The 23,547-nt window shown below is 39.0% G+C and overlaps 1 protein-coding gene across 4 annotated transcripts in view; it reads right to left on the bottom strand.

Annotated features, from left to right (window-relative positions):
• Window positions 1-21,531, bottom strand: part of LOC113172000 (nuclear receptor coactivator 2-like) — a 45,032-nt gene extending 23,501 nt beyond the window's left edge. For 2 of the 4 annotated variants that reach the window (XM_026374762.1, XM_026374765.1), the window contains exon 1: window positions 8,283-8,535. The gene's annotated coding sequence lies outside the window, so the exon portion shown is untranslated. Of the gene's footprint in view, window positions 1-8,282; window positions 8,536-11,823; window positions 11,886-21,274; window positions 21,299-21,391 lie in introns of those variants that run through there. The other 2 variants (XM_026374763.1, XM_026374764.2) reach the window with 2 other exon arrangements.
• Between the last annotated feature and the right edge of the window lie 2,016 nt (window positions 21,532-23,547).

The raw sequence follows: 23,547 nt of genomic DNA, 5'->3' as shown, positions 1-23,547 counted from the left end.
GCCAGTCTGTGGGGCTGATACTGAGCAGATGAAGGCAGGAAAGAGGAATAAGGGAGTGTGAGAACACAGAGGGAGCAGAAATGAAAGGAGAGGAGAGAAAGCGAGAAGGACAAAAGGAAAATAAAGGATGGACAGAAGTGGAAGGAAAATAATAATACAACAAGCATTAAGGGAAAGAACAACGGAACAGGAGCCCGAAAAGAGATCAAACGGATGAACAGTGGCTTTATTGGTGCTTACAGGAAACATTTCCTCACACAGACAAGTGCAAATGTTGTGAAATAAGGCAATTTGTGTGGATTGGGGCTGACAGGAGGAATAAAATGGGAGGAGGGGCATCTGTTGCTCTGAATAACCAGGCCTCAGGAAGAGGAGAATATGGCCTAATTACACCACGGGAGGAGAGGAGAGATGGAGGAGGGGAGAAATGGCCAATAAAAATCTGTTTCTGCCAAGTGGTGTATTTGGCTCTGCTTGTGCCGATAGTTCCCATAATGCTTGGAGTGCCCTTGTTAATCTGCTGTTATCGCCAGTCAGCTAGTTAGCAACAGCTCTTGCTGTTGCCAAATTTTTAGCCATGTTAGCAAAATGGCTGTAGGCATAGTAATATCTGTTGCTGAGGTAAGTGAATTTACTCATGTACAATAATGAAAGGAAAATACAGCACATTTTCCTCCATTATTATAATTTGACAGTTTGAATTACTTTGTAGATGTACATACTTTACCATGAACCATAATGAACAACAAATGATGATGTATAATAACTGATTAGCCATCTGTCAGTTCATAAAGTGGCTAAACTCAGCTTCACCTTTGCAACCCAGTGTTGTTTACACATAAGTACACGTAATTATAATTAAATAATCTATCAGTTTCTCTTCCTGTTACTTAATAGCTGCCGTTCTCGTTCTGCACCAAGGTTCCACAGTAACAGATCTTTTTTCCTAGAATTTTGTCTTCAGTATATTTTTGCACCTTTTAGAGTTTGTTTGCATTTTACAGCACAAATGTGAAATAGGTCACAGTAAAAACGTTCTCCTTTTAAAAGGTTTAGCTTCACTGGCACATAGCCACTAACATTAGCTTATTTGCTGCCACTAGATGAAGGTTAAATTATTATATAAAGAATAGTTAATATGAAACTAACAGACATATGCTCACAGAAGTCTAAACATAAATACATCTTAAAAACCACAGAACATTTAAAAAAAAATCATTTATGAGGCACATGTGCAACAAATCTGGACTACAGTAAATTTTAAACACTGTATTTACTACTTCAACTGAAATAAAGTATTTGATGTTGTATTTCTACTTGTAGCAAAGTACATATTGAGGCACATTAGGCCTCAGATTGTATGTGTTTAGTAAAACATCAGATATTTGAAAGGTTCTCATTCCTTTTGGTGAAAAGCAGATTATTAGTAATCATCTGGACCACAAGTCAATGTCTGAAGTAAATACACATAACACACATATACGAGAGACGCACATGGCCTTGTTTTAACACAGACACACACACACACACACACACACAATGAATTAACACTAATGCAGCCTGCGACAAAAAGCCTTTGCCCCATTCAGACCAATACTAATGCAATCAGAGGAGCCAAGAGGTTCACAAAGTGAGGCCATGTAAAAACAATTTGAACTGGACAGAAAAGACGAGGCCAGAGGGTCAAACCATCCATTAAGGAATTAAAGCTGAGGATTGATCACGGTCTGCCTGAGTGGACCCTGTCTCCAATGGAAACCCTGCTCAGTTCCTTTTGTTTGGGCTTTGTGAAGAAGCAGTGGTGACTGGGTGAGCCGGTCACAGGTGTGTTTTTGTTTACTTTCTTTACTAGTTTAACATGTTAATGTACGTGCAGCATTTTCATGGTAATGATGTCCTAGTGTTCCTTTTGAGAAAACACTGCCACCAATGATCTCGAGAATGTACAGTTTGATCTAGGCCATTGTTTACAGTAAACATATTAATGTGTCACAGGTAACTCGGGAACTGTGAAGTGACAATAAAAATACTGAGGTGAGATATTGTTACCTGAACTTCTGTCAGCGATGCTTTAAGAACATTAATGAAGATTTCCTTAAAAATAAACCATTCCCTTAACATCTTAGATTTAAAAGACCACATTCAATACAAACCTAATGTGTTTAACCCTCATGCCTGCATTTACTATACCGGACAGTGGCTTCCATATGGGTTTAGGTGTGTTATCATTTATTTAACTACAAACTGTCATTCTGGTCTGTTCAGCTTTCAAGGAATATCCCTGTGGTTTTACTTCCTGGTATATTACAGGCGACAGGGAGCAGGTAGGTGTCACATTACAGGCAGATGGAGGTCAGGTGGAGAGAGAGCTAATTACAATATGCAGCAGCGTATATAGCAGTAATTATGATTGGCTGTTTAAATAATAAACCATAACAATTTAAATGTACCTGTTACTGTGTGTATTCAGGGTAAGCAGCTCTAGCACATGATGACTAATCTGAATGTAGAGTGATTCCCCTATGGGTACTTTCAAAGGTGCAAGACCAGTTATGCTAAATTCCTGATACACAAAAAGAAGAATGTGTCTTCTGTGCATCACACAGGAGGCGCACAAAGTGCAGGACAGTGTGTTAATAGAGTCCAGACATAACAAGAAATACTGTACAAAGGGGGATGGATTAAAAACTGATTAAATGGTTGGGAAGATGTGAAAATCAGCATTTGCATGAGAGCCTTACCCTGACCAAATGATAGTTGTCATGGAAGTAAAACACACTACGGGTGGTTATTAAGTAATGAGTCATCCTCGGGCCTTTTGAGCATGTAACAAAAAATTTGACACTGTTCACGAAGTCTTATGTAATGATTGACAGCACAAAAAGCTAACATGTATTTGATGTAATGAAACCTTTACAGTGTGGCTCCTATTTACAAAAAGGGACATTACACAGAGATGGGACCTCTGGAATAAACTGAATAACTTCATTATTCACTCACAGTTTTCACTCCAAGCTATTGTCAACCCAAGAAGACTTATCTATTGAAAGTAGTCCTTCATCCACTGAGGTCTATACATTTTTGAGTTGACACTTTAAAAACTTTTACATATACTAACTAAATAAAAAAAATCAACACTTGACTGATGTTTACATCACAATACCGTTTTTAATAGTATTTAAAAAAAGAAAGAGCACCAATATTAATATTACTCTCTCTTTATTCTCAGTTTTCCATGCACTCACGCTATCTGGCTTTAATGGAGAACACTAGACCAAAATGGGGATCAGCCTGATCTCTGGGAGGATGTAAACATGGCAGGGACAGCGATAATCAAGAGGTGGGACCCTCCTCCCTTTGGTGTCTAAGCTTCTGTCAAGGCTGTAGTCTAAGCCTGCGAACCCTGCCGTCCACCACAAACATCAAGTAGATTTAATACCCTGCTGTAGCTGGATTAAGAACACCGGCTTCTCTAACACTGAGGGGTCAACAACATATGCACAGTGGGTGTGTTTGTGCATCTCTGTGTATCATCAATAAGTCCAATCTCTTTATGTACATCTCCGCTGTTTGCTGCCACGGTGATGCTGCTCTGAGCCAGTGGCTTTATGGTGGGTGGTTTACTGCCTGTTGACAACCAGCATTTAGTTGATCTAGCCAGCTTTGGACTAACTCTGAGATGTCAGACAACATCTATTCACATACGATTTGCTCATACAAGGAATCTGACTTTAGTTTCTCTTGGCTCTTCGTACCTGAGCACAGTGAGAATTAAAGTGATAAGAAAGATGAACAGTGACGCACAAGCATGTGCAAGACTGGACAAACATCATTCAATGTATGGCACAAGCAGCTAGGTGAAAATGATGGGTAGCTCAAAAAGCCATCATTTTGTTTAATCAATGCTAATCTTTTCTTATTTTAAAGTAATTCATTTACTATCCTGATAGACCCTTTTACACTGCCCATTGAAGGAAAGATTAGCGCATCAATACACCACCATACTGACGTGGGGGTGATTGTTGACCCTCCTTAAAGCCGCCTTGAGCTGCAGTGACACAGGCAGGATAATTTCACTCCAGTGCCTGTGTAAAAGATCTGAGGCTTCATCGAGCACTGACAAGTATTGTGAGGCCCTTGGGTTGATTTTTCTGGGAGACTTTCCCATATATACTGGATGAAAAACAGCATTTGCAACATGATTTAGACTCAAGTACAGGTGTCATGGGTTGTGTACAATGTTAAATTGTACAAATACAGTTACATTCTGCTTTGTTTCAATATATTTGAGGGACCAGACATAATGTTTTACTGGAGGAGAACCGTGCAGAAAACGTGCATGGGGTTAAATGAAGGCAGTCAAACAATGTCAGGTAGTTTTTCTGTGACGTACCCCAACCAGTCGTGTGTTATTATGCTTAAGCTAACCTCTGTTTTATGACGTAGTATTATCCAGTTACCTCTGAATCTGGGCCCGTAATCATATATGTTACTCATTCTGCACTCAACTGAATGAATTAATTCAGTAGATCCAAAGATGAGTGTATGTTGGGACTTCTTCATCCCAATCTAATCTTTCATCTGAAAGTGAGAAAGCTTCTCTAAACAGTTGATCCTGGATGTATTCGAGTGTTTCCCCTAGTCCTATAAAAGGCAACATTAGGCACTATATTATCTTCAGATTAGTTATTTCATTGCCTGCTTATATCAAGCCCTTATTTAGAGCTTAATTGGAAATCTGCCTTAATATGGTATTAAAACACTGGATTTAGCAAAAGACAGAGGATATAACAATGTATGTCTCTGTTAATATTCTACAGATGTCACAACACCAACTCACCCACTGAATGTCCAGTTTGAGGACCAAATTACCTCATTTGAGATCAGACACTATCAGCAAGGTCCATTCATTTATACATATAAAGTATATGATCAGGTCATGTCCAAACAGCTGACCAGTCTTGCCACCTGGTGGCCCAGTTTTATTGAATAGTTGTCAAAGGCTCTTGACACTGGTGTGCTGAAATGGAAAACAAACACCTTTCTGTGTGCTGAGAAGTGAGTCCCCATAAAATTCAAGATGTGCACATTGACCAGCTTCACCCAATGCAGTGTACTGGCTAACCAACCACCCCACATAACACTTTGTCTCAACAAATACATGACCAGCTGTTTGAGAGCTGATCATAGGCCTGTAACAGTGCAGAAATGCAGCAGAGCAGTGATCATGAGATCAAACATTGATACTAAACCGAGAGACAGATTTTAACATTTTATGACTTTATAGTGGTGGCTGCTGGTTTTCAGGCCACTCAGCCAGCAGCTGCACGTGTAGCTTCATGTAATGCGAGAGCGTGACTGATTATAAACCTGGATCAATAACATTGAACATGGCTGCCCGGATGCTATCTCACACAAAGACACACACACACACAACAAAAAACACAATGTTCAAACCATGCACTAGTTACTAGTTATACTTTTAGGACTAGCAATCATTGTCACTCCAACACATAAAATCTGGTGGCTTCAATCGCTATTGTAAACACTGGTGATAAGTGAAATTAACACAATGACACATTAATTATATTCTGATACAGCATAGTACATAAACCCTAGAGTTAAGAAGAGATCATTTGGGTCCCAAATCCATCCAATGGCCACTAAAACATCTGGACCCTTGAATTTGCCAAAGACACACATGCATGGAAAAGGACAGACCAGGATGTAAAGTTAGTACAGACAGAGTGAGGGAGAGAGGAGTGGGGGTGGGTGGAGGTCAGGGGGTGTTTTGTTTATTGTCAGTAACACTTGGGGCTCTATTTTCCTGCAGGCACATTTCCATTGCTAAGGCAAACACACTTTTTATGCAATTTTTGCATCTGTGCCTGTTTGGTAATTCCCTGGCACCAAGCTAACATGTTTGCACCTATGGGGGAGGAGAGTCATGGATTAGGCTGTGCTCAGACTACCTCGTAACCCAGACACCAGGCAATTTCTGTGGACAACTTGGCAGAGATGGGTACATACTGTAGTATTTTCCAAAATCAAAAACACCATTCTATTAGGTTCATTTTTTTATACATGTACCACAGAAAATGATCTTTAAATGAGACTGAGAAAGATTACCCCTGTAACAACTGTATCTGCAGAAACTTCAATACAGCTATTTTATGTCTTAGTGAGCTGCCTACAACAGGATAGTTCAGCAACTAACTTTAAATAATGTCCACTCCAGACGTAGACAAAAGTCAGCATGAACCCACCTATTATTATACCTATTACAATTACATAGGCGCACACTCACATCTCTCAAAAGTCCTGTACACCTCATGCAGCCCCGACATAGCTGAAAGTTGAGGGTACACTAGATTGAGACATATCTTTAATAATAGCAGGACAGAGAGGAAGAGGACTGTAGAAGTTCTACACAGCAGAGATTAGAGCTTGAAAGAATGACTTCAGAAGGAAGTGTTAGTGAGATTTAGGGATATGAACCAAGCTTTATTGCTTGTATCCACTCTGCCGGGCTTGAAGCTGTTGTTCTTCTAATGCGTTTGTTAAAATCAAGACGTTTTTCACCAGAAATTCTGAGGAATGTGCTAATGCAAGGAAAAAAGGCTAAATGCACCAAGGCTAACTGAGGCTAGCCTGGACAAGACCTCATGACTTCAGCTCCACTGGTGGTGCCTTGTTTTTCCTCCTTTTTTGAAGCTTTGACTTGTTTATGGAGATTACCCTTTTCTCTCTCAGACCTCACGCTCTCGTTTTCCATCTCCCTCCATTGCTGTTTTTAAAAGGGAAAGAGAGGAGCTCATGTATTCGGTCACTACTAAGTCTCCATGCCCTTTGTAATGGCTAAAGTGTTGTGCTACATACAACTCTCAGTGAAATGCTGACTCAACTGATGACAGATAAATTAACTGATGGGATGAATCACACAAGTTAAAAAAGAAGAAGAACACAAAATGAAAGCAAAAACACTTGAGAGATACTGCAGGAGCTTCACATTGTTCTGCTGGCCTGGAGGTCAAACTCCACCTTCAACTCCCTGATTGACTTATCTGCTAGTGGTGGCTAGTGTCAGTGTGAAACAACATTCAGATACAGCTGAAGTGCCTCTGTAGTCTGCATATCAAAGATTTCCTTCCAGTAATTTCTGGGTAAAATACATAAGAGCGCTGCTCAGTATGTAGTCGGTAAATAACTTATCAAATATAGGGGCTCAATGTACAGTAACACAGCATTAGAAGGCACCAAAACGTGGTTTGTTTTTGCCTTCTTTGTGGGAATATCATGTTTTTAACATGTTGGATATGAAATAAAATGTTAATTTAACCTTTTCCTTTGACAAAAACATAATACACTATGTAGACAAACAGTCATTATTGACACAGCACGCTAACACCTAACTGGCTAGACACAGTGAAAACATTTCTTTGTTTTTCATATTTGTCATTGTGAAAACTCTGAATTCGCCAACTTTATTAAACTTTAAACCTAATGTTCAGATTATTGTTGTTATTATTATTATTATTATTATTATTATCATTATTATCTTTATTCCTCGTACACAAAGTGAACAAGCTGCTTTCTCAATGAGTGTTAACAACTGTTGTTAGTGAGGCTGAGCAAACTGAGTAAACAGTTGGTTAGACCTCAGGTGACAGAGCAGCTACTGGCCTGCTGACTGGGCACTCTTTGCGTGTGTCCGTGTATGTGTGTGATCGGTTAGTCAAAACCACTCCCCTACAACACACACACACACACACACACACACACACACACACACAGTGTCACAACCACAATAATACATGACAGCTCAAAGTTCAAGTTTGACTAAGACAGTCATGCATAATGCCAGAATGAAACTAACATTGTTTGGTATAAATAAATGTAATGGTGTTATTACTACTACACATTTAGCTATTGTTCTACAGTTATAGTAACCTGTTTGTCCTACAGTACAGAGTCCAAACGTGAAGAAAGAGTAGCTCATCTATCCTGGATACTTGCAGTTGAAATCTGTCTCTCTCTCTCATGGACTGACAGGTGCTCAAACACTGGAACTAATGTCCAGAAATGCAGTTTAAGGTTTGTTTACATTAGTAATATTTGTAAAAAGAGTAAAAAAGCCTCTGTTTTAAACTATCATCAGCTGAGAAAGTCAATCTCACTTAAAGTAAATGCATTATGGATGTAAATACAGCTTTAACTCGCACTGTGCAAATGCCACACATGTTTAAATGTGTTACTCAGAGCAGACTCTGATAGTCACTTACCTCTGCTTTGCTTGAACCAGTCCATAACCAGTCCAGAGCCAAACAACCATCCCATGCCGGCCGGGCAGAAACACAGGTTTTCACACCACACACACAGTCACACGGCAATTCATAACGCATGCACACACAGATACACACCCCACACAAACACGTCTGCTTTGTATATTTCTCTTCTTTTCTCTGCGAGATTACCTCCGTCACTCTGTGTGTGTGTCATCTGTACCTAATGACAGCTGACAAACTACGTGCTACAAATCCCCCTCTCTCTCTCTCTCTCGTTTGCTCTCTCTCTCTGTCCCCTCCCCCCTTCATCTAGACTCACACACTCCTCCCTGTCTCCTCCCACAACACACACACACACACACACACTCACTCCTCCCTCCTGTTCAACTGATGAGCAGAAAAAAAAACTCTCACAGCCCTTCTAGAAGCTGGATGATTTAGATGGTCTGTTATTCTTAAATTCTGACTTACATAACATATTGTGCCAGTGCCAAGTATTATTTCAAGTTATTTTAACACAGCCATTGGTCATTAGATTCCAAAATTTGTTGCATGTATACAAAAATATTGATGGTATATAAGCAAATGGTATATTATTTGAGTTATAGTATTTTCTAAGCACTTAAATGGTAAAACCCCAGTTTAAGTCCAGTTGAAGAAACAGGTTCATGTGCTTCAATCTTATTAGAGGCCAAAATACTGCACAATGGGTTATTACTACTAAAAATATTCACACAATAATACTCACACACAACTGTGGAAAGTCGCAGTTGCCACTGTTTTGCCTTTGGTCACAATGATCTCAAGGTAAACATCAGAAATAATGAGGTAGTTCACACTTGTGTCTACGTGTTTGGCCACGATGCTGTGTCGTTTTGACAAAACCCCCTGTGGTGCAGGACCCCAATGCCTAACGCACTCCCCCATTCAAAAGAGTGAGAATGGCTACATGTTTTCACGTAGTCTTCCCGAACGTGGCATTAAGATACTTTGAGACACAAATCGGTGAAAAAAAAAAAAGTTTGACAAATTTTAGTAACACACTTAACATTCCTACTTGAATAAAAACCGGTTTCCATAATACAGCTTTCCTGCCAAGTCTCTAAAGTTGTGTCATTTTACTGAGGGAATTCAGACAAACAATATTAGGTATTCATCCATTTTGCCATATGGCTATTCATCACTGTATGTAGATGTCAAAGTTCAGCTAGGGTGAACGTTGAACTCTTTGTGCCCACAAGGTCAGCACGTGTGCTTTGTTCAGCAAGCCATTGGAAATAATGGGTTTCAGAGTGAACTGGTTGTGAACTGGTTGTGCCTGGAAACCCCTTAAGACATTAAAGTGGTTAAATACTGTGCATAGTGGTGGAATTATGAATGAAATACCTTAACAAAAAGAGAGTCTTTGATACTGATAATGGCATTTTGTGTTCGTTTTTATTGTACGATCATAATAAAACAACTAATATTCAACACAAGTTGCTCCAAAAGCTTGAAACTAAACTAATAGTTTTCTCTCATATGTTGGTAACAGGTGCTTCGTTTTTCACTGCACTTTCCCCCCTTAGTCCAGCTGGTCATCATAACTGTATGAAACTGCTGTGAACTGCCGTGAAACTGCTGAAACACAGATTCAATGGAGGATATCAAGGGAACGCTGCTTTTGTTTCTCGGTATGTGACCGTTTGTCTCAGCAAGAAGACAATTTGTTTCAGAAGAGACTGAAAGAAAAAATAGAATCAGGGAGAGTTTGGGAACTACAATGAGACGAGACGAGACGCTTCAGTCTGTCAATGAGCAGTCTACAGTGTTTTCACTTTTTGGTATCACTTCAGATCACTGAGAACCTCAACAAAAGTGAGACCAGAAGAAAAGTACTTTCCACAATTTCTGCCCAAAACAAAAAAAAAAGGCAGGAAGAGTTGTTTCTGTGGTAGAAAAAAAAGCTATAAATCTACAACAGTCCAGCAATAAAACACCCTGAACTGTTCAGTTGTTACTGAAACTATTTTACAGGTGTTAGAAAAAGGGTCTTCCCCAAACTCTTGCCACAAAGTTGGAAATACAGAACAGCCTCAGACCAAAGACGTACGTTGAAGGTCATGTTGGGTATTTGAACCAACACTGAGGTGACAAATGGGCAGAAACAGTTTGAGTCCTTATTATTCATGTCTCATTTTAAATACATTTCTCTATAATTTAACATTTAACAAGTCCATCAAATGTCGGCCATAACAACAACAACAACAACAATCCAAGACAAGCTACAAATCCACCACACAGAAACGAGTTTCTGTAAGCGTCACTCTTACAAATAAGAAGACACACAAAACCTTTTCTATGTCCTTAGTTCTGTGTTATGAATTATTAAGTTAATTACAAACTACTGTAACTCTGAACCAATCTGCTGCCTTAACACATCCGTGCACCTCATTTTGACTTTCTACAAATTGACTTTGATTTTTTTATTAATTTAATTCTTTCTAAAGTTTATTTCAAATTTTAAATTAGGCTACAAACAGCAAAGAAGGTCAGGCAGACTGTGAGAGTAAATTATAAGCAGAGCACAGTAGTGAAAAAAAAAATCAAAAACAAAAAAAGAAATCTAAGCAGGGCATGAACTTTTGGCTGCCTCTACACCCTAGCATTCTCTCCCCCGTCACTCGGTCAAACTGCTGTTGTTAAAGCCAAAGAGTGACACAGAAAGAGAGAGAATGACAAAAAATGAAACTGTACATGTACATTCACTCGCTCGCTCAATAAATCTTGTCCATCTTGTTTTGATAATAAGCCTCACACTAATTGAGGTGTCAGAAAACACAAGTGAAAGTGAGAGAGGGAAAAAGACACACGCACGGCACATACAGTATATTTGCACAAACACCTCTCAGCAGAACGTACAAAATTTCAGGCGTGCCATCTCTCTCACTTCAACACAGACGGCTCTCTTTCCCACACACACACACACACACCTCTGCTTTCGCTTTCCAAGTTGTTGTCGGTGTCAGGAAGGCCTTGTTTGCTTTTTATGCCTGCTGTAGTTATATGGAAGCAGTTTAATGCTCCGTTGTATAAACTCGAACAGGTTTTCTCAACCTTTGAACTGACCTACTTTGGTTCTGAGGTTCTCCCAACCTCCCTGCTTTTCCACCTGATTAGTGGTTTCTTTTAAAGCAGTCACTCCAAGTTGAAGCACTCGTACATGAGTAGGTTGGTAGCTGTGCTTTTTGTATGTGCTATCATATAACTTACCATGTGATTATGATTATGACATTTTATATTTAAAAGGAGAGGCCTCTTAAAAGATTCTGTACAAATAGAATAGTATAGTCAAACGCATTTATGTCCTCATCACATGACTTAGAAATGACTGGTGAACTTTTCTGCATCAACTTTAACTTTTCTTCGTTCACTCAATAAAACGGCAAATGAAGACTGGAGCGTCAACAGATGTTTGTGATTGCACAACCTGTGTTTCATATTTCATATGCATCTGATAATGACATTACAGAGACTATTTCAAATTAGCTGTACTCACCTCATATGCACAGCCTTCTGGATAAACATCCACAAAGTGTTATCCTGTAGCATCATTGAGTTCTGCCAAGACAAGACAAGAAAAAGATGTTAAAAGAGTGAAGAAGTTGTCATTTTGTCGTTGTACCTCATAAGTTCCACAAACTTATAATCACCTCTAGGCATCAAGCTCCATGTGAACTTGTCTTTCAAATGTTAAAACCCCAGTTTACGACACAGGTTTTCTGTTAAAAATGTTTACTCTGCAGATTAATTCTGAGATAACTCTGGTGACATGACATCGCCTCGGTTATTTTCTCAGAAACATTTTCACAGGCTGAGTAGCGCTCAGCGTGGATGAATAATGTTCCGTTTCCAGGGATGAGGCCCGTTTGAGTGAGACGTAACACCTCGCTGCACCGCAGGAGTGGATCTGTCATCAAGTACAAGTAAGGGTCACACCCTGGATCAAATGCATGAACGTGTGTGTTTCAAAAACACGCTGTTCAGTTTTACACCATAAAGCAATTTAGCAGACTTTTTTCACCTTAAATGTAAATCACCGGTTGAGCTGCAAGTCTCACTCTCACTGCCCACAATAACAAGAAAACCTGCTGCGTTTCCCAGACACTGACCCTGCCTGGGAGGACGATTTAGAGAGTACTGAGGCCTGGTTCACACTATGAGGATGACCTGGACCAGTATGGTGCTGGTCCATGTTCACAGAGTTCCCACTGGCTTTGGTTCACGTTCACAAACATCCTATTTTACGAAACATTTAGACTCTCTTTTATTTGAACAGCTGAGCTCATGTGGAAACCTACTTGGATCCCTCTCACAATCTGGCTTTTTTTTTTTATTTAATCTTTATTAGTCCCACTGTGGGAACCTGCACTTTTTATATGGTTCGCTGTATGATATATTCATACTAAAGACAATCCGTCTCCAGTGAAAGTTCAGATCACCAGATCCTAAGTCCTGCCATTGGGCCTTACAGCACCTGCTCAGTGTATGCCACTCCGTGTCATCCCACCTCATCTTATGCAAGTAGGTAAAAACTCATCTTTTCAGGAAATCTCATACGTCACGTCCCCCCTTCAGTGAATCACATCCTCTCTCACCTCCTCTGGACTAAAAATGTTTAGTCAGAAAGGTTACAATGACTTTGACCCTGCTTAAATTGGAGCTTGTTGCATTTGTTGTCAATTATTCTGACTTAGATTCTCAACCACATGCCTTAAACATAAAAAAAGAAAAAAGTCAAAAGGAGCACATGTTAAATAGGTGAAACGGAAGTCTGTTGCATCTAAATGACATTTTAAATGTGAAGGACAATCCTTCCCACGCAGGAAATGTTCTTATTGAGTAACATGGAGCTTTAAAACGGATTCAGATCCACATAAAGATCTTCTTCATTCATCCAGTCTGTAGGTTACAAATCACATAAGGAAAAACTCATCCACTCCATTACTTTGGTCACTGTCTTGCTTGGGATCTAATATCTATTAACTAACAAAGGCTGCTGCATTTTTTGACGGTTGGCTCTTTTTATATCTTTATATTCAACTGCTGCTGTGTGACTGTGTGACAGGCTGCTAATTTGCTAGCAAGTGAACATCTTGCAGTGTATAATGTTCAGCCTGACTAAGAGTGAGTATGGTTTTTTTTTTTTTTTTTTGCACTGCTGTAAAGAAAAGAGGTGGGCTGGATTTCCAACAAAACAAAACTGCAGCATTGCTAAATGGAATGTGGCACAATAATGGTTTTATCTTTTATTATTTACTGTACTGCAAGATTGGATATTGTGGTGGAAAACAAACACAAGATTTCTAGGAGACATGGTTGCCAGAGCAAACACACACACATAATGTGGTAAAAAAAAAAAAAAAAAAACAGGAAGAGAATGCTCTTATGTGAAAAAAGGCAAAAAAATTACAGCAACAAAAAGAAATTTTTGTTCATGTGTTTCCCCTTTACACATAGAGCTTATGGGAAATGTGGTCTGGTAGAACCAAGGCAACCAAAAGTGTGAAGCATGGGTTTAACGTCACAGTTAGTTTAAAACTACCTGTGGATCTAGTGAATCTTTACATCTCTGTCATTACAGTACAGTTAAAAGGCTGGAATCTTTAATGTAACATCCAGGACGTGTGTGTGTCTGATTGGGTGAGAAGCATTACTGCAATCGAGAACACCAAAATAAAAGTAGTAAAAAGAAGAAGTGAGTTTTTTGGTCAGCAGCCAAAGTCAAAACATCTGTTGGCTCTTCCCCCTGCTGTGAGAGAGTAAGAGAGAGAGCGTCCCTCTTAGTCAGTTGGACACAGCCGACTTAAACCACACAAGACTTCAACATGCACCTGCCACCGCTGAGAGATAGCTGCATATGTGTGGATGTGTCAGTGTGTGTGTGCGTCTGTATACGTCAGTCAGTGTGTGTGTGTAGGAGGGATGGACAGCTGATCTGCACCAAACAGCAGTGTGGTCTGCATGTTGTTCCTGCACACACAATGACAGAAAGACAGTGTCAGTGATTCAACTCACTTTGTGCACTTGTTAGTTTCATTAATAACACTGGGAAAGAGAGGTTCGTTGCAGGGACATCAACGTTGAGTGTGCTAGGGCCGTCACAGGAACTGACATGTGGTTAAAGCTAAAAGCTAGTTAGTGGATCTTGAGTTAAGATTATTTTATCAGAAAGGCTGCTGTTTCCTGCTGCAAAGGGGCAGTTCCGAATATCCTTCGGCAGCTTCCTGTAGTACAAACAATGCCTAATTAATTTTTCAATTCATGTAGTTAATGTTTTTTCAGATTTTTATATACATTTATGATCCTGTGGGGAAACAGCTGCTATACTCAGGGCACTGCTACTTGGTGGTTTATTCAGTGTCTTACCCAAGGACACTTGACATAGAGCAGTGATTAATAGCCTGTAGTTCATGGACAACAGCTCTCCTGACTGACCCACAGCCACAGTTGTTGGGCCTTTGTGCATGTCTAAGAAATCCTCATTTTCTTTCCAAACCTTCGACTGGAAAGGGATGAAGGGCAAAACAAGAAAAAGTCAATCATCCTTCACTGTGTAGGATCATATCAGCATCTAAACTAATGAAACTTGATATCTGCAGTATGTTTTAATGCTGCTCAATGAGCTACAGTGGACTGGCTAATTAGCCATCTAATCAGCAAAATTACATTAGCAGCACATTTTTCCCAGTGGTATATCTGTGTGTGTAAGTTGTTGTCCAAAGAAAGTGGATCTTGGTGAGCAGGCCTGGTGTGTGTGAACACGGAACAAAACACGTGCCCTCAGCCTTCAGCTACCTAACTAGCATCAACTCTGCTGGTATCGATCACTTCTAAATCTAATAAACGATACGCTGCTTTTTATCAAACAAAGTTTGAGTTGGTCATGATGATGCGCTTATGGCCCGTGATGTAAGTGGTTCTAGACCAGTGAAGTGACCAAGAGCCATTTGTTTGGCCGTCAAAATGTAAAGAACTTGCTTGATCTAAAAGGAATGGATGAATAGATGGCACAGAGCTCTCACACACAAGTTCATTTTCTAACTATATAAAAAATCTTTTTCCTGAACCTAACCTAAGCAAGTTGTTTTTGGTGCTTGAGCCTAACCCTAACCTAACCATGGCAAAGGTCCAGTGCTCCTACTCACACAGGGCAAACAACCTGGAGAGTTGAAAGACAATTCTCACCTTAACCATCCCAAATAAATGTTTAACCCTAACAAAGAAGCACGTCTTAAAGCTCAAACTGCTCTCTGAAGTTGCCATTAGCAGCTAAATGCCCTAAAAATGATGGTACGAATAAAATCTGTCCACACAACCATAGAAACACATGTACACACATACAGTCTGTAACACAGAGTGAGAGAGGGAAGAGTGAGAGAGCCACAGAAAGTCAATGAGAGACACACAGTGAGATGGCCTACTTCCCGAATGTGATTAATTTGTGTTACTAAGCAGCTCTATGGTAACACAGTGATGCACAGCTACACTGAGCCGAGAGCTGGTTTACAGTACAACCACATAACAGAAGTTGTCCGTATCACTGTTACTTCAGACGCAGCATGTTTATTTACATATTTTACCATAAACCACAATCTTTCTCTAATAAGGTTGCATTCTGAGCTGTATTTATGTCAAACATTTTTTTAAATTTTTTGGTACAACCACCAGGTAAATAACAGTGTTCTGCAAATAGAAACACAACTCCCATTAGACTTGACTTACAATATGTTCATGTTTAAACTCCAACTCTTAATAAAGACAATAAGAGCCAATGAAAGTTTGCCTGGAAATGCAAAGCTTTTATTTTTACAACTGTCCTTTATCAGCAGGACGTGCCTTCAGGCAACAGATGTGTGATGCTGAATCAAAATACAACAAACCGAGCTGTGATTGCCTCAGTTTTGTCTGCATCTGTAAAAAGAGAAGTTGCCAGATTGAGGCTGGCAAGGTTCAAAATATTTCACAACTGGTGAAATTACTATAATTTGCTTGGAGGGTTTCAGGTGATTCTACCATCAGTGTGAAAATGGGATCATACAAAGTGTTAAACATGCACTTCAGCTAATAGTGAGTATCACAATTGGACCATTACATTTAAGTGTAACTATGAATTTTCACTGCAATAACCATGACAAAACTTTTGAACTGCTTAACCTCTTCACTGTCATCTTAGCAACAATGTTCCACTGCCAAAAAGCGGTGATGAATGCCACAATTAGCTCTGGCCACGGCCCACGTTTGTTCTGCAAAAGCTTGTTATGCTATTAGCTCGTATTATCAGGCTGGAGGCCTGTGGACTCTCACTCTCTGTAACTCAGCTCTCAGCTGCCACAGTCCTGGAGAATTAAATCCACAGTCAGCTCCAGCTAACCAACTTAGCACTCGTTATGCAACCTGCTAGACTTGGCTCCCAGGTCTGGTGCTTCAACCTTGCACAGTTTTCATTACGGTGTGCACATAGGAAAGTCTATTCTCTATATCTATTAGCAGCTACCTCGGATCATGTCAGTTTCATTGCTGGTGCTCTCTATTCATGTTGTGTGTAGTTGATTTGTGTTGTGCGTTTTTGTGCTCCTCTTCCTGTTGGTTGAGTTTCTGAATAGAAGAGGGTGGCTTGAGAATCATGTTGCAGTCTTTCAGGCAGTTTCATTCACAGAAATTAACCAGACAGACTGGACTTCACAAGTATAATCCCACTAACACTAGTGCCTGAAGAAAACACTGAGATTACATCATAAAAAGTTAATTGTAGTAAAATGCATTCCTAGAAGACGTGACTGTATGGTCCTTTTGACACATCAGACACTAAAAAATATCTGTTATTCAATCACAAACCCTTGGAGACGGATGAGAGGTTGTTTACAATAGCTGATAAAATGCAAATTTAAAATAACCCTAACACTGGCTATCTTTTTAACTGTAACTCAGAGAAATGCAAATTTTAAATTAAAATAGGTTTTACCTACTGGCAAGGCTTATGGTATGTTCACTGCAAAATCAGAGTAAGTAAACACTACTTGATTCATTAACTACAGTATATTGTACATTACAATTTAAATTTAAATTCTCCAAATCCACACTTCAGCTGGAATTTGAGCAGCGTTTTGGTTCTAACTCTAAATACTATTAGGCTCTGATTGCTTTAATAACGATGACCTACACTCTGTACTGTCCCTGAATGCCTCAAAACAACTCTCTACCTTCCCAGAATAAAAGAAACCCATCAGCTCCATCTTATTAGAGCTGAAGCTGACAGCTCACGCGACACCTTCTAGTGCTACACAAGTCATAGAATCTCTCATGACAAAAAAAGTGAGATTCATGAGATTTTATATAGAATTTGTGTGACAGGGAGCTACTATGAGCTATGAGCTACCTCAGTTTCAGAACCATTACTGATAATCATGGGGCTTCCAGTGTCAAAAATCAGCTACTTAACAGAGAAAATCCAAACACAGCAAATAGTATTGCACAACTTTGAGACATAAAGGAGACCAGACTAAAAAGATTGGAGATATCTAACAACAACACCTTTCCTTTATCAAAATAACTGTAGCCTTTAACAGCAAGTAACCTTTAAGGTTAACGAATAAATATGAAACAGGTTACCCCAGTTTCTCCACAGCAGACACTGGTTTTACTGGTTTCACATTAGGTATAGATAGGCCTAGCTTATCTGCATGATGGGAGTGACTCGTGTTGTTCATTGTAACATTACTACAGTTTACAAAAACACCCACTCACATGGGATAAATGTTCCAGGGATGCTTTTGGCTGTAGTCACGCGTGGAAAGCGTGAATGAAATGCAGACCGTTACACGTTGTGTCACACACTCGACATGAATGACTATATCTGACGTTTGCTGCAATTCTTGTTACTTTTACATCCAAACTTTTTAAAAATAAAAACTGAAAGTAAAAACTGACTTTCAGTCAAAATATGGTCATGCTTATGATATCTGTTGCACTCTACTGTAAATTTCCTCCTGTAACGACTCTCTGCCTAGGTTCATGAGAAACTCCTTGCATATCTGATCAGTGTTTCTCATATATATAAACAGATTTCAAAGTGTAGCTAGATCCCAGCTGCATCACCACATCTAGTGTTGGAGCCGTTTTAACAGTGCTGCTGCTGTTTTTGAAGTGTGAGAGCTCTCCTCCTGCTCAGACTGGCTTTGAAGAACCCAAAGATACTGGTAATAAGAAATACAACCTCTGCGCTTTGTTTGGCTCCACCTTGACTGGACTAGATTAAAGATCAACAAATAGCTTTGTCTTGGAGTCACAGAAGTCTCAAAAGAAACCACTGAGAAATGCATATATGTAGCTCATTGTACACAATTCGTGTTAATGAGTCAATACGTTTGCATTGGTTTTAGGTTTTAATGTAATCAAGACCAAGTCACAAACAGTGGAAAATCCTAACCAGTGAAATGACTTGCTGGAATGTCTTAAACTAACACTGATAACATGCTCTAGTCTTCAAAGAGTCAATTACCTTCAACAAAAACTGAAAAGGTGACTCATAAATCACATAAAATTGAACTGTTTACCGAATAAAGTCTGTGAACTTCATTGAGACTTAAATATAAAAGTTTTTATTATAATGTACACACAAACTAAGATAAATTTGCTGAGGGAATATTACAGTAATTATGGTGTTGAGGCACTACAGGAGGCTTAGAGAGGAGTGATAACATGGCTGCGCATGGGTGTGTGTAGTGCTGGTTAATTAGAGCACTTGGTCTCAGGAGGATCAAACCTGGAAGACGACTGTCTCTGCTACGTGACAGAAAGCCAGGTGGCAGTTTGCAAGTGTGTGTTTTATGTCTGATATGTTGGTGGCAATGAGTATACGAGCTTTTGTAAAAATGGGTGAATGTACAGATGAACCAGCAGAGTGGATTTAATGAATATAGTCCATCAAAACAATGGCAAAATGAAAAAGTAGTTGAATTTTCACTTTTGAAGAACTGCACAGTGAAGCCTTTGCCCTTCCTCCTCCTGCTGCGGCTGCTGTTGCTGTGATTGGTTGGGGCCTTATGTGAGCTCTCACGTGGTTTAGTAAATTCAAGTCACTGAGGATCCCTCAAAGGGCAAGCTGCCAATCTCATGTTAAGAATAATGATCTTAATTACAGTACATTCCTGCACTCTTGCTGCAGTAATATAAGGCAGTTTTGGCATTGAAATCACGTTGAAGAGTAAGTGTTAACAAAATTATGATAAAGCAGGTCACACAAAAGCAGGTAAACACATACAGGTCTAGGTTCACCACTGCACACACAAAAACAAATGTGCAAAACTTTTTTTGTCAAGTTAGTGAGGTCAAGTTAACAAAAACCTAAAAAGACCACAGAAATTAGCTTTAGAAGAAGTCTGTGAGACACAGCGTCTGGCAACCTGGTGTACATGTTGCAATCCTTTTCAAAGTTCACTTTTGGGTGCAGGGAAGTACAAATAAGCTTTAAAGAGACAAAAAAAAAAATCATGAGTCCAGCCCTCAAAGATAACATATCCAGAGGAGTCAGATGGCACCTGTCACGTAGGCAAACTTACAGGGTTCCCAGTAGTAACATACCAGCACAACAGCAAATACAGCCTAATTCTTATACCTGCACTGAGAAATGCCTCCCTGTTTGACAATGACGTTTAAGCTGAACAGTATTTCTGTCAAGTATAAAGTGGTACAAATGGTAAGTTTTTATTTGTACATTTGCTGTAAAAACATGTCGTCGAGCTTTTAGCACGTCACAACACAGAATGCACAACAGTCATCGTAGACATTAAGGGAAAAATATATATTTATTACTTTCAGCTTTCTTACGATATGCACCACATTTGTTCTATTCCTGTCACATGGTGTTTGACTTGCTTTTATTCCCACTGGGGTTGCAATGAGCATGATATGAATGAGAATAATACATTATTTACAGTTTTTCCCTAAGTTTTATTTTATTGCTGTGCTTCATTCCTTCATGTTTACAACTATTTACATAAATAAATGACTACAAAAATCAAAACGAGACACCCTGTTGTTTAATAAGGTATTAGCTCCAATTTATCTGGCTATGACCTTGCAGCTGCAGTTACTTCAGTATACTACACTTAATTTGAATATCTACTATGTGACACCTACAACACATAAATTAATGTCACGATAGTTCACTGGAAACAGTAATAATAATAAAATAATAACTAAAGTAAAGTTAACTCGAACTTATGGATCATTTTAATCTTTTTTTTTTTTTTGTTATGTTTTATTTTGAAAAGCAAACCGGAACTATGTAGCTTTAGCTGCTTCACTTGATGCTTAAATTAGTCAAATCCGAGTAATATCAACCAGGAATAACTGCAGTTTTCTAAGTAAAACTCCTGTATGTTTACATTAGTTGTATAAATGCTGCTCATGGTTAATGTCAGAGTGTTTAAACCCAACTCTTACAACAGAAAAACACACACACAGACCACTTTAGCTAACGTTAAGGTTCCCATAAGCTGCTGTTGATCATCAGACAGGAAGGACTGTTCACAGTCAACAGCTGAAGTTGGACAGAAAGTTCAAGAAAATCTGAGAAATGATCGTGTTTCAACTCGTTAAACTAACTCGACTGTGGGTCCTCTTAGTCTCATTTCTCCCCTCTGAGGACGGATCCAGTTCACCGGCGGAAAGTAGCATTAGTGTCCGTTTAGCTAACGTTAGCGAACATTTGGCTTAGATTCTCCCAGCTGTCACTAAATAAAGTCAAATGAGCCCAAATAAAATCAAGTGTCCGGAGGAAAACGGTCCATAAAAGAACAGAAACACTAAATAAACACTAATAATAGGCTGCACGGTGAGAACCGACCCACACCGACCGGTACTAATGTGGTAACGGGAACGCGGAGCCGCCATGAACGAGAAAAATGCAGCAGAAAGTGCGAAAAGCTCGAAATCAAGTGACTCACACGGACTCTGGACGGACCGAGAGCCGAGCGACACGCTCCGGGGTCGGGGGAGGGATTGAAGGAGCAGCAGGGTGGAACAGGGAGGGAGGGGGGTCCGGAGAATGACAGGAAACTTACCTGAGAGTTGAGGATCCGGGGGGGCGCGCCGTGTGCGCCGAGACCGGCGGCGGCGTCGGGGGAGCGTCGGTCAGCGGGACGGAGAGGCGGCGGTGTCCAGGAGCGGAGCCGCCATGTTTCTGCGGCTCGGAGGCTCCTCGGCTGTTTATCTCCTCCAGGAGACCCCCCCTGCTCCACCTCTCCTCCACCTCCAGCAGGACCACCTCCTGTCAGCTCATTAGCAGGCTGCAGAGAGGGGCTGCACGGAGGACTGGTTGAAAGACTGTTAAATACATGTGGGTACTAATTCTCTGTACTGTTATACTACTATTAATGTACTAATATATTAAATACATGTGGCTACTAATTCTCTGTACTGTTATACTACTATTAATGTACTAATATATTAAATACATGTGGGTACTAATTCTCTGTACTGTTATACTACTATTAATGTACTAATATATTAAATACATGTGGTACTACTGGTCCGTACTGTTATACTACTATTAATTTACTAATATATTAAATACATGTGGGTACTACTGGTCTGTACTGTTATACTACTATTATGTACTATATATTAAAATACATGTGGGTACTACTGGTCTGTACTGTTATACTACTATTAATGTACTAATATATTAAAATACATGTGGGTACTACTGGTCTGTACTGTTATACTACTATTAATGTACTAATATATTAAAATACATGTGGGTACTACTGGTCTGTACTGTTATACTACTATTAATGTACTAATATATTAAAATACATGTGGGTACTACTGGTCTGTACTGTTATACTACTATTAATGTACTAATATATTAAATACATGTGGGTACTACTGGTCTGTACTGTTATACTACTATTAATGTACTAATATGTTAAAATACATGTGGCTACTACTGGTCTGTACTGTTATACTACTATTAATGTACTAATATATTAAAATACATGTGGCTACTACTGGTCTGTACTGTTATACTACTATTAATGTACTAATATATTAAAATACTGTTAAATACATGTGGCTACTACTGGTCTGTACTGTTATACTACTATTATTGTACTAATATATTAAAATACTGTTAAATACATGTGGCTACTACTGGTCTGTACTGTTATACTACTATTAATGTACTAATATATTAAAATACATGTGGGTACTACTGGTCTGTACTGTTATACTACTATTAATGTACTAATATATTAAAATACATGTGGGTACTACTGGTCTGTACTGTTATACTACTATTAATGTACTAATATATTAAAATACATGTGGGTACTACTGGTCTGTACTGTTATACTACTATTAATGTACTAATATATTAAAATACATGTGGGTACTACTGGTCTGTACTGTTATACTACTATTAATGTACTAATATATTAAAATACATGTGGGTACTACTGGTCTGTACTGTTATACTACTATTAATGTACTAATATATTAAAATACATGTGGGTACTACTGGTCTGTACTGTTATACTACTATTAATGTACTATTATAGTTAAATACAGTTGTGGAACAAGTCATCTAATCAATTAGCTAAGTAAAAGACAAGAAAAGCTAAGTAAAAGTAGCAACAGCTCAGTTTTACTTCAGTAAAAGTACTAAAGTATTATGTTAGAGTAGTGTACATGAGTAAATATGATATAAATGATTTATAATTATTGATGCACTGATGTGGAGATCACTTCATTTGATCCTGTACATATACACTGTTTAATTAGGTTTAAATCATTATGAAAATCATTATATAAATTATGATATCAGCAGCTTCACATACTAGGGGAGAGTTTAACATTTTACATCAATAAAGTCTTAAGATTGTAGTTTGTATTAATAATCTGAATCTGAAAAGCAGTTAGTCACTAAAGTTATCAATATATATAGTGGAGTAAAAGTACAAGAAAATATTTTTCTCTGAAATGGAGTGAAATCAAAGTATGAAGAGTCAGTAAAAATGTTCATGTGAGAAGTGGCAGAAGAAGCACACAAACTCAATACTGAAGTAAAGGTACAAATACTCTATTGAAGTGCAGTACAAGCACTTCAATAACTCTTCGCCGGGCCTCGATCAGGCTGAATTAGTGGTGTGACTTATGCAGAATGATATATATTACATTATTGGGTTCTAAGTATTGATGCCTGATGCATAATTGGTCA

Source organism: Anabas testudineus, chromosome 17 (assembly GCF_900324465.2).
Source record: "Anabas testudineus chromosome 17, fAnaTes1.2, whole genome shotgun sequence".
Classification (NCBI taxonomy): domain Eukaryota; kingdom Metazoa; phylum Chordata; class Actinopteri; order Anabantiformes; family Anabantidae; genus Anabas; species Anabas testudineus.
This window is presented reverse-complemented; position numbering and strand designations above follow the sequence as displayed.